The following is a 12,149-nucleotide window of genomic DNA, read 5'->3' as shown; positions in this document are numbered from 1 at the left end:
AGCTGAACCTCCCTATTCCCATTCCCGGGTGTGTTGCTGGAGCAGGGCTGCAGTAAAAGCAGAGACACAGGGTTTGCTATTGCAATTATTAAAAATTACAAGGGTCAGGGTCAGCTTTGGGGCAGAATCTGGTCGTGCTGAATTAATGGGAACCACACCAGGCTAAAATCAAGGTTGCAGAGAGGGGTTGCATTCATCTCTTCCTCTGAGCAAATAAATAGCATAGGCAAAGGTCCACCAGTAAAAGTGGTTTTGCTGGTAACCCTAGGAATGTACTTTTCTTTGCTCAAATCTACCTAAAAATAGGTGAAGTTTCCTGTGGGACTTCTTTTGTTCTTGTCTGCAAGTCTTATTTTTTGATTTGGTCACTAAGAGAAAAATTTATTTCTATATGGATCATTAAAAAAAAAAATAAAAAAGAAACACATGATTTGGAGCTTTTGATTTTCCCTGGAGGTCATAACTGGAGCTGAAATTCCCGAGCCATATTCGCTGAGGCAACGTACACACAGAGGACTTCGTGTGGGGGTTCTCAGCCTGGCCTCTGTCCAGCCAGTCATTTTTGAAAGCAATAAGATTTTCAGCTCCTAAGCTAGTGAGAAAAACAGAGACAGGGCACTGTAAGGCAGATTTTCTGCCTGCATCTGTGAGCACAGGCGCTGAACTCGAGGGTGCTAAAGAAATCCCTGCTCCCGGGGAGCAGCCAGAGGGTTAATTTTGGCTCCCTCTCCCTCACTTTATTCTTTGAATAATGAAATTAGTTGTTCCAGAGTCTTTTGAAGGGCTGAGCTTCGCCTTCTTGTAGAACAATACACGCTGTGCTCTCGATGTGAGTGCACTTGTGGTGAACTTTGAGCTACACATCTGCTATAAAGAAGTAACTCTTATTCCCACTTGGCCATTGCAAGCAACAGATTCAGGCTCCTCAGCACAGTTCTGTTCACTGCATGTCAGCCTGATATGCAGAGGAGAAGGGTAGAAATGGTTTGGGAACCTTGTTGAAGCACACTGGCACACTCAGAGCTTTCAGTGGGGAGCGAGAGCTGCAGCTGAGCCCTGCAGAAGGTGAGTGCACGACTAATCTGCAGCCCATCACCAGCAAAGCCCCTTAAAACTGGACATTAACTTCCCAGCTGTGCTGGGAGGCTGCACAAGGAATTTCCTTGGGATGCTTTTGGGCTGACTGTAGGTTGGAAAAGCCCTCCAAGGTCACCGAGTCCCCCCTGTGCCCGATGCCCCCCTTGTCCCCCAGCCCAGAGCACTGAGTGCCACGGCCAGGCCTTCCTGGGACACCTCCAGGGATGGGCACTCCAAACCTCCCTGGGCAGCCCCTGCCAAGGCCTCACCACCCTTTCCAGCAACAAATTCCTCCTCCTGGCCAACCTGAGCCTCCCCTGGCACAGCTGGAGGCCGTTCCCTCTCCTCCTGTCCCTTGTTCCCTGGCAGCAGAGCCCGACCCCCCCCTGGCATCCCCCTCCTGAACTGTAGGTTCAGTTTTCACCCCCCTACAATAATGTCTGCAAACACCAACAGAAGAGCTGGGAAATCCTGTGGGCATTTCATCGTGTTGCAAAGAGACACAGAAGGGAAATTTGGGGTCTAATCCTGCTGCATGGGAACTGTCCTCAGACCCAGGGTCACAGGATGAAACGTTTTGCAGCACAAATGAAAACAACCTCCCCAGCTCTCCCTGTAAGGATGTGACTATTGCAGAGGTCCTGCCCCTCTGGGTACTGGTGGGGAGGGCACTGGAGCCTCTGGAATATCACACAATCCACAGCCAGACATGGGATGGCATCGCAGCCCAGAGCTGATGGAGGACAGGGGGCTTTCCCCTTTAATTTCTTTTATTATAGCACTTGGTCTAACCCCTCCTCAGCAGCAGTCACGTGGACAGATGGCTGTGTGGGCTTTTGGAATAAAACCATGGGAGCAGTGTCACCTTTTGGGCACAGCTGAGACTTCAGAGGCTGCATTTCTTCCCTTCATTGGTGGTCAAAAAAAAGACAAAACAGGAAGAGACACAGACACCAGGGAAAGGCACAACCTTGCACTGGATGCAGTAGCCAAATATGAGGTGGGCAGCATGGCCACAGGGGCAGTCCCATGTTCAGGGCACCCTACAGGGTGGGAGCCAGTCTCCTAAGCAGGAGACAGGAGGAGAGTTGTGGGTTCTGGGAGAAAGTTGTATTTCCAAGCAGTTTCTCTGTGCACAAGGCCCCTTAGATTTGCAAACCAGAAAAAGTAGGGCAAAGGTATGAGAAGGAGACTGAAATAGCAAGAGCAGAAGGTGCTTTGTGTGGTGGCATCTCACTAGAGACACTAGTGCCCAAATAGACATGCCACTTATTAATTACTGCAGGCAGCATTGATTTCATCATTTAAAACCACGGGGGGCAGGGCCCGAGGAGTGGAATATTCTGGGTGTCACAGTGTCACCTTTAGTATCAGCAGGGAGATGAGTTTGTTTGGGGTGATTAATGCAGCCCCATGACTTGGTCACGTGAGGTGTCATACGGTTCTCACACCACCTCATGAAGTTCAACATGAAACCAGACACCCTCTGCTTCTTTTTCCTCCTTGTTTTCTTGCAGCGTTGCTGGTGGCTGTGAACCAGGATTGTCTTGGAAATGGGAAATCATCTTCCCCTCACAAAGCTCATTTTTGACCCTCATCCTCTCAATTGCTCTTCCTGATGCTGGTGGCACCTCCATCTGCATCAAAATCCATCAACACCTGCAGTGGGAGGTGCTGGGCACAAAATGAGGTCTTCTTTCCAAAACCAGTCTGTGACCATGTGCTTCTTATCCAAGGATCTACATTTGAGCTTGTTGAAGTGAAGAGAGCAGGGTTTGCAACACGGTGCCAGAGGGAACCATCAGTTCATTTGTCCAAAATCAGGGGCCATTATTTTTCCCTCACATATTGCAGGATGAACAGCCTGGGTTCATCCCAGGCTTGACCTGAGGATGTCAAGAAATGGTAAAACTAAGAGTTCATTCAGTGACCTGCTTCAGTGCTTGATTCACTCCTGTGTCCTATTCCTAATGTGGCTGACTGCAGCCTGAACCACCAGGACTTGACAGGCCTTCAGCCATTGCCCTGAGGAGCCCATTGGAACAGAATAATTCCAGCAAGGAAACAGCTTCATAATCTTTTCAGAAGCAAAATAGGCCGACCATCTTGATCCTTTCCTTTTCAGCCTGGACCATGACAGAGATGCTGGACATGGCACCAGAGTCCTGTAAATCCCCTGGGCACATCCAAGAGCTGCAGGACTCGACTCCATGCACAAAGCCAGGAGCTGCAGCACCCAGAGACCTGAGTTTGAAGGTCAGGATCTAAAGGTGGCCCAGGAACTGAGCTACTGCAGTTTAAGCAAATCAACCAAGCGGGGCCTTTTTCTCCGGTGGAAAAACCACTGGAGATTGCTGCCATGGAAAAGTGGAGTTGTTGCCAAACACGGAAATGTTTCCTGATCTGTTTACTAATATTTGGTGCTCCTTTCTGGACGGTGTTCAAGCTAAAATCCAACCACACGTGTCAGCGACTTCCTGCCCTCCTCCCCACCCTCGGCTCCTGCACCCGGGGGAAAATCAGGGATGGGAAGAGCTGGTGAGAGGAGGAGAGGGATGAGGGGCTGTTGTTTTCATCTCCTAGAGATGCTGGCGCCAGCCTCTGCTCCAGGGGCACGGGGAGAGCAGCAGAGGGTTCGTGTGCCCGCGGTGGCCCACGGTGCTCCCGCGGCTCCAGCGCCCGGGTCGGGGCAGGAGGACACGGACGGGCTTCGCTCGCCCAGCCCCTCGGGCAACCTAAGCCTGTGCCAGGCTGGTTTTTAATGGGAAATAAATAGGATATTACAATTGTCTCTTTATTATGGGGATGTTTACAGCCGTCCCAGCCCGTGGGGGAGGGATGGGAGTGCTGGCCGGTTCGCAGCTCCCGAAAGGTCAGCGTGGCACACGCGGCTACCGTAACCCTCCGACTATATCAGGCCCCTGCTTGACCAGCTCAGATTGAAGAACACTAAACTGAGACCTGCACGTGGTTCTTAGCAGTAATTATGCTAAAAGTGGGGATTTTTGCACAGCCTTCAAAGACATTCTGTTTCATCGCAAGTTCTTCGGTGTTTGAGGTTTCTTTGGACTGTTTGTGAGTTATCAACATTATCCTGTCTGGTTATAAAGGAGTGGGATCCAGGGTTTTACTCCTCTGCTCTGCATGAATCATAAAATTAGAGAATCACAGACTGGTATGGGTTGGAAAGGACCTTAAAGATCATCTCATTCCACCCCCTGACGTGGGCAGGGACACCTTCCACAGTCCCAGGTTGCTCCAACCTGGCCTTGGACACTTCCAGGGATCCAGGGGTAGCCACAGCTTCTCTGGACAACCTGTGCCAGGGCCTCCCCACCCTCCCAGGGAACAATTCCTTCCCAATATCCCATCTACCCCTGCCTTCTGTCAGTGGGAATCCATTCCCTGTGTCCTGTCACTCCAGTTCCCAATGAACAGCCCCTCTCCAGCTTCCCTGTAGCCCCTTCAGACCCTGGAAGGTGCTGTGAGGTCTCCACACAACCTTCTCCTCTCCAGGCTGAACATTCCCAGCTCTCCCAGCCTGTCTCCACAGGGAAGGTGCTCCAGTCCCCTCAGCAACTTGGTGGCCTCCTCTGGACTTGCTCCAACACTTTCATGTCCTTCCTGTGCTGGGGGCACCAGAACTGTGCACAGAAACTTCACTGCCCATTTCAAGCTCTAAAGGGAGCCACTGGCACCAGTCAGGAGGGAAGATGCCCATTCCAAACTCACTTTGGCTCCATCTACACCACTGGACAGATCCATGCTAATCCAACCTACCTCTGCCTGCAAGGGGAGGAAAGAGCAGCGTTTTTCAAGGGAGAATCCTTGCTCCACTGGCATCAATACTTTTAGTGCAGTTGCCAGTTTCAATGGTTTTGGGTCTCTGGTTTAACAACTCAAAGCTCACTGTGTTCTTCTCATGTTCTTGTTTATTTCTGGCTGAAATCAGCGTTGAGTCTCTACAGAAATTGTTTACTTTGCTGTTGTCAATAGAAACCAAAGATCAAATAATCAGAGCTCAGCCTGTGGATGTAACTCAGTATCTGTTTATATTTTTGCTGACAAGTATTAATAAAGATATTTGTTTGGCCAAGGAGGCTTCATGGAGCAAACAAAGGTGGACCTGTAGTTGAAAAGTGGAGAAAAACAAGCCAAGACTCCCCTCAGTGGAAAACACAGTGATCCTGCAAGGGCTTCTGGAGAAATCCATGATTCCTTGTAAGAGTTGCTCTTCCTCCTCTCTTCCCACCAAGAGATGTCTCCAATGCTGAGAGAAGCAACCTGTGGTGGAGATGAGCACAGCCCTGGAGAGTTCAGGATGGAGCTGGCCAGGAAGGTGGTATGAAGAGCATGCTGTGACCCAGAGCTGTGCCCTGGAGTCACCTGGAGCAGGTTTGTTCCATCCAGCCTCAAGCCTCACGCTCGCTGCTGGCAAGGCACAAGTCCCTTGGAGGAAACCTGGATGCTCCTGCTTTGCTGTCAGCACACCTCTCCACTTCAGGAGGTGCATCCATACAACACCCCCTGAGGCTCAACCTGCACCTCTGGAAGCAGAATTTGTCTCAGCAGGGCAGCCTTGGGTGGCACAGCCTAAAATCCATCTACACCAGCCAAGATGACACTGTGCATTTCCTCCTACAGCTCCAGCCCAGGCAGGCTGAGGCACCCACTGCAGCAGGATCCCCACTGCAGTATTTCCTGTGACCCCTCCAGCTTGGTGAGCAACTCTTTACACCTTTAGAAACATGTCTGTGCAGGGAGTGTTGGAGCTTTTTAATGGCAGACCTGTGGAAGGAAAAGGAATACACTTGGGGACTTTGGAAATAGCTGTATCTGGCACAACAACAAACAATTTTGTCTGGCTTCCAAGCTTTCCCTTTACAAGAGTTTTGGATATACGTCTTGAGCAAGGCTTTGGGGATTTTTCTTTTGTTCTTGTGTGTCAGATTCTAGTTTCAGCTAAACACAACTCCAACAGCAAATGTGCTTTGAGCTTGTGTTGCAAGTGTTGAAATCACACAAAATTAGCACTACTTCGAATGGCTCAAGGTGTTTGAAGATTGCAAAAGTCCCAGCTAGATAGGTATGTAGGTGAAAGACAAATTAAAAGCACAATGGGGAAAAAAATTCCTGAGCAATCAGAGCAATCTAAACCCAGTGGTTTCCCACTGTTTTACCCCACTGACGAGGTTGTGATGCTGAGCTTTGGCTGCCCAGGCACAGGGGAGAGCTGGATCTCAGCTCTGTGGTTCAAGGTTTCCCAGCCTTACAGAGCTGAAGAGACACCCCTGTGCATGTCTTAGAGAGGTTTTTCCAGTACTCTATGGAGTCAACACTTGTTAGGTGCTTGAGCCCTCTCACTCCACCTTGTTCCATCTCTGCCAGATCATCCCCATGCCCCTAGGCACTCTGCACCAAAGCTTCTTCCTTCCTTGTATGAGTTGGATTAGAAGAGAGAGGCTCTGGTATTTGGGAAAAGTCTTTCTGATGCTTGGGTAAAGGTTAAGAGCACCATATCATCAATAATTAAAGCCCACTTGCCTCTTCACAGTGAGGAGCTGAGACTGTGTTGTTGTGCCTTCATTAATATCAGCCATCACCAGTGTGGCTAAAACAAGGAGCCTCACAAAACCAGAATAAAACTTGCATCAAACTGGGAACAGAAAGAGTGTTGAGGTCTCATTTTGAAGTCATCTGCTCAGTGCCTCTTCTGGGTTCAAAGGGGGCAAACCTACAAGACACTTCAATAGCACTTACACAGTTTCCGATTCGTTAGCACGGGGCCGTGAGTAATTCCGAAACCCTCACCTCTGAAGTGGAGCCAAATGGCAGCAAGTGAATCACCCAGAAGATCCTTTTCTGCTGGCTAAAGAAGCCACAAACACATTGCAAATGGCACAGGTTTCTTTGCTCATTCAGCATTTCGGTGCAAGCAGTTTTTATCCTGCCAATATTGCACACCAATTCAGCTCATGAACGACTGGGTTCTGAGGTAGCCTGGAGTTCTTTTACTCAGAAACCTGGTAACACAGGTGTTCTGAAACAGAAGGGTTTGGGGGGGTTGTATTTTTACATCCTTCTATCTGTGACCTCTGGGTTTCACCATTAAACATTTAGCTTGAATCGGGATGTAAAGCAGAATTCACTCGTGCACGTTACCTCCCTCATCACATCCATCTTCACAAGGGAATGTCTCTGATTTCCTGTGGCATGAAAATGCCTGCACTGGAGCAAACCCCCTGAACTCAGGATCCCATCTTGAACTCTGGTCAAAAACCTGGGGAAAGGCGTAAGAACAAGAAAAACACGCAGGGAAATTTCACCTGGGTGCTCTCACAGCTTCTGGTACTTTGCTGCTCAGGGGTTTTATGAAATAGGTAATTTTGGAAGCCTCGTTCCAAAATGAACTCCTCACTCATAAACTTGCCCTTTTAAACTCACAAAAACTCCTCACATCCCCAAACCCAGGAGACCCTGCAGGGGAAACATGTCCTGAGAGGCAACAGCTCTTGCTGTGCCCCTCTGAGCAGACTCTGGATCCAAATACCAAATCTCCCTGTACCCTCACTGAGCTACATCTTCCCTGACACCAGGAGCATCCTGGGGCATGGCAGGGGCACACCTGGGGCTAGAAATGGGAATGGTAGCACCTACAGCTCCCTTTTGAACATCGCCCAAGTCCTGAGGAATGAGCCTGGAGCTCTAAAAATCTGCAGTGACAAGGAAAACACTTGGTTTGCCTTTTCAGAGAGGCAGCGAGCCAGGGGTTTACCCTAGTTAATGAGCTAAAATGCAAATAAGGTGAATATCCTCATTTGTGTAGGATTCTTTCTGTTTTACATCAGGGACTGTTTGGTCTTCATCCCTCAGAGGGCTATAAACCTTTTAAGACTAAAATAGCAGGGGCAACATCAATCCAAGGAGATTAAGCCAGCGTGCTGGAAGGGATATGTCCTCATAGCCAATACTGGATATTTGTGGTGCTTCACCACCCTGTTATTGTGCTTTTCTAGCAGATACCCAGAAGATGTTGAAGTTTAGCAAACAGGAACTGAAATCCCACTACTTTTTCATGGATAAAAAAGAGACCTGATGCCAAAGGCTATTTAGCTTTGATCACTGAAATCCATCAAATGTCCTAGGGAGTCAAGATGGAATCTGCAATCCTCTTGATAACCATCACTCATTTGAAAACAGTGATATTTTGGGCGAGCCCGGGATCTCCAAAATAACCCAGACCCCCCAAATTTGGGGAGAAAAAAAGTCCCTGAGCACCAGGGACCCCCAAATTGGAAATAAAAAGGGTCCTCCAGATCTGTCCTATAAGGCCTATGGGGCCTCCCCTGCCCCACGCTCAAGGAAGCCAGAGGAGGAGGAAGGACTCTGCCCCTACTTCAAAGGGCTGCTACAGGAATTAACCTTACACCCCACTCCAAAATCCCAAAGCAAGGGGAAAGTGCCAAGGCTGTTCCCAGCTCAGGGACAGCTGGTTTGCATGGGATATTGTTCCTTTTCCATGCAGGGACACATGGGTTGTGTTAACATTTTGGCACCTGGCAAGAAGCGGGGGAATGTTTCTTCCTCCTGCCTCCTTCTCCCGGTGCCGCCATGGAGGCTCATTCCTATGGATCTGCTGGCCTGGACTGGGACTGGCCAGAGGTTTCCTAGGGCAGGTTGGAGACCTTGGGCCAGTGCACTTCACGGATGTCATTTTTGCCCTGGGAATCACCAGCTTGCCTGGGAATTTAGCCACTGGGATGAGCTGGGAGAGCAGCCCCAGGAAGGAGGGAGGGAGGTATCTGGAAGTGGGCATAAGGCTGCAGCAAGACCTGACTCATTTTCAGCCTTTAGACCTACCAAAGGACAATTTAATTAGTTTTTTCTAAATAGCATCACTTACTCAGATGCTTATGTTATTTATTAGTGAGCTCTAATCCAATGATAACAACAGATTCCTGCAGTGGACACCACTCTAAGACATGATTTAGAGGATGAAATGATGCAGAGGTCCTGCTCTGAAACTGGTTAAATAAATCTGCAAAGCTACATATACATATATGTATATATATACATACACATAGAGGTGTTTATCCTAGTTAATAAGCTAAAATGCAATTAAGGTGAATATCCTCATTTGTGTAAAGTTCCTCCTATTTTACATTGGGGCAGTTTGTCTCTCGGATAAACTTGTTAAGACTAATATATATATTTATATATATATATATATATATATAAAATTTTTTTTTAAGTTGCAGAAGCTGCTTTACTTGTCCAGAAATTCTGATCCTGTGGCAGGTGTGGACTGAGCCTGGGATGAGAATTTGCTCATCTTCTGTGTCACATATCAGAACAATTCAAGTACAACCACATGGCAGCTCAAGGTATAGAAGTTTCATGCAGGGACCATTACTTTGTGAAGTAAATTTAGAAAATACGTACTGTAATCAAATTCATGCTTTAAAAAAAAGAAAAAAAAATGTTGTTGTCTTACTTACCTTTGGATCTTTGAGACTGGGAAACTCTTCCCCTGTGCTGGAGAAACTCTGTCCTATGCTGGCTTTCACTCAGGCTGGTTTCCACACAGGTCTCCATGGACAGGAGCTGCAGCAAAAGTCCTCCCTGCAGCACCTCTTCACTGGACAGCAAGAAGGTCATTTGTAGCCCCAACCTGTGTGTTTGTCTCGTGAGGAAAGTTTCTAGGAGAATGGCAAAGTGAAAGTTATCATGGAGTCATGGTTGGAAGGGACCTTAAAGACCATCTCATTCCACACCTCCCACCAGCCCAGGTTGCTCCAAGCCCCATCCAACCTGGCCTTGGACACTTCCAGGGATCCAGGGGCAGCCACAGCTTCTCTGGGCAACCTGTGCCAGGGCCTCCTCACCCTCACAGGGAACAATTTCATCCCAATATCCCATCTAACCCCACTCTCTGGCAGTGGGAAGCCCTTTCCCCTTGTCCTGTCACTCCAGGCCCTTATGCAAAGTCCCTCTCCAGTTTTCTTGGAGCCCCTTTAGGCCCTGGAAAGGGCTCTGAGGTCCCCTTGGAGCCTTCTCCTCTCCAGGTTGAACAATCCCAACTCTCCCAGCCTTTCCTCCCAGCAGAGCTGCTCCAGCCCTCTGATCCTCTTGGGGCCTCCTCTGGCCTGGCTCCAGCAGCTCCATGTCCTTGCTGGGCTGTTCCCAGGGCTGGAGCAGCTCTGCAGGGGGGTCTCCCCTGAGGGGCAGAGGGGTAGAATCCCCCCCTGCCCTGCTGCCCACGCTGGGGGATCAGCCCAGGGCACGGGGGGTTTCTGGGCCGGGGCAGGTCCAGCCTCTGCCCCACCAGCACCCCCAGGGCCTTCTGCCTGGGCTGCTCCATCTGCTCATCCCCAGCCGGGATTGATCCAGGGGGTTCTCCTGACCCAGGGGCAGCACCAGCACTTGTTAAACCTCATGAAATATCCCTTAACACTTGTTTTAATGCCATGGCTTCCCCTGGCAGGTCGATGTTCCTTCCACTGCAGCCCAAAAGAGGGAACTCAGGAATTAATAGTTTTACTTCCATTGTGCCATTATCCCCTGGTTATATTTTCACATTTCATGGGCCGAGGGTTCCACATCACACCTCGGGTTTCCTGCAGTGCTTTGCAGGTTGTGGTTTGTTCTGTTCCTGTGCTAATGGGGCTGAAAAGAGCAGAACCTCCCCATAGCTGCCTCCTTCTCTCTGTGAAAACTCTTTAATCAGACTGATTATCAAAATCGAGGTCATGACGCAGGTATGTTTGAGAAACTCTTTTATGTGATTGGAGGTGGGGAAAAGAATAAAATCAGGGCTTGCTAGATCAGCAAGTTGTGACCTTGCCTCCAAGGTGAGTGGGCCACAGAAAGAAATGAGGTCTATCAGACAACGTCAAGCAGAAGCTCCACTAAGGCAAGAAAAATGACTATGTAAAAGTAAAGCAATGAGTAATGGAAAATAAACTTCAGCTTTTTGGGTTCCCATGCTTCATAAAATATATAGATGGGGGTAACAGTGCATGAGAATGAAGAAATGCTTTCCATCACCCCGCTGCTTTTCATGGGGGATTTGCAATATCAGGTATTAAAACACCCCTCGAAGTCGGCGGGCTCAGGTCCAGTTTGCAGAAAGCCTGTGGAGACTGGAGGAGATCCCCACCTGGCTGCCCCTCTGCCACTGCAGAAGCTAAAGCCATTTTGCAGCCTGACACCATCAGCCATGGTTTGTTTTGTTTTTTTTTTTTAATAATTTAGAGATGGATCTTACAGATTGAACCACTCACCGGTTGCCTGTGCAGTCCATACATCCCAAGGCAGTACCTGTTTTCTTCCCCAGGGTTTTCTTCATTTTCTTCTTTAGCTGGTGCTAACCAGGACTTGACTCCAAGTCAAGAGCCCCCCTTGGCTTAAGGTCATGTAGTTCTCCTGACTGGGAGTTTTTTGGCTTCCCTGTAATATTTTTTTGATGTGGTATCTGTGCTTTGAGACATTCTGAGGATCAGGACAGGCAACGGTGTGTTGGTGGGACAGTGCCCACACTCATTTTCTGTTAGGTAATTCTTAATTAAAACCAATTCCTTTTGGGTGTTTCCAGAGTAGAAACCAGACCTACCTCTACTGAAAACAGGATTATACTCAGCACTGCACCAACTCAGATAAGTAGTGTGAAAACAAAAATAAATTAATGCATATTTTGTAGTAGATCATTGAAATGGGCAAATGGACCACTTCCAGCAGTGAAGGGAATAAGGTAGTCCTGTCTCTGCAGGCAAAACCAGACCATCCACCCTTACACCAAACAGCAGAAGAGACAAAACATGGGTACCTATGCACCTTGTTTTCTGTGATGGAGATATATAGAACAGGAGGATGATCATCTCACTGCATCATTTACCTGTATCCACAGTGATCATGGCAATCACAGTCACACAGACCCTTTGGACCTGGCCCCTCAGAGATGGTGAAGGTTGGCAGCCCTCAGGTCACAGGACTAAGACACTGTTTGTGCCATGAATGTCTTTCCCTGCATGAAACTGGTCCTTCCCTTTGGAAAACAAAAGTGTCCTTCCTTT

At 48.6% G+C, this 12,149-nt stretch overlaps 1 long non-coding RNA gene across 1 annotated transcript in view; it reads right to left on the bottom strand.

Annotated features, from left to right (window-relative positions):
* Nucleotides 1-1,160: 1,160 nt before the first annotated feature.
* The window catches only part of LOC127476635 (uncharacterized), a 94,690-nt gene continuing 83,701 nt past the window's right edge, over nt 1,161-12,149 (bottom strand). The window contains exon 5 of the long non-coding RNA XR_007906685.1: nt 1,161-1,316. This is a non-coding gene — a long non-coding RNA (uncharacterized LOC127476635). The remainder of the gene's footprint in view (nt 1,317-12,149) is intronic.

This window comes from Manacus candei, unplaced genomic scaffold (genome assembly GCF_025592945.1).
Source record: "Manacus candei isolate 608988 ecotype Guabito, Panama unplaced genomic scaffold, ASM2559294v1 h1tg000050l, whole genome shotgun sequence".
Taxonomy (NCBI): Eukaryota; Metazoa; Chordata; class Aves; order Passeriformes; family Pipridae; genus Manacus; species Manacus candei.
This window is presented reverse-complemented; position numbering and strand designations above follow the sequence as displayed.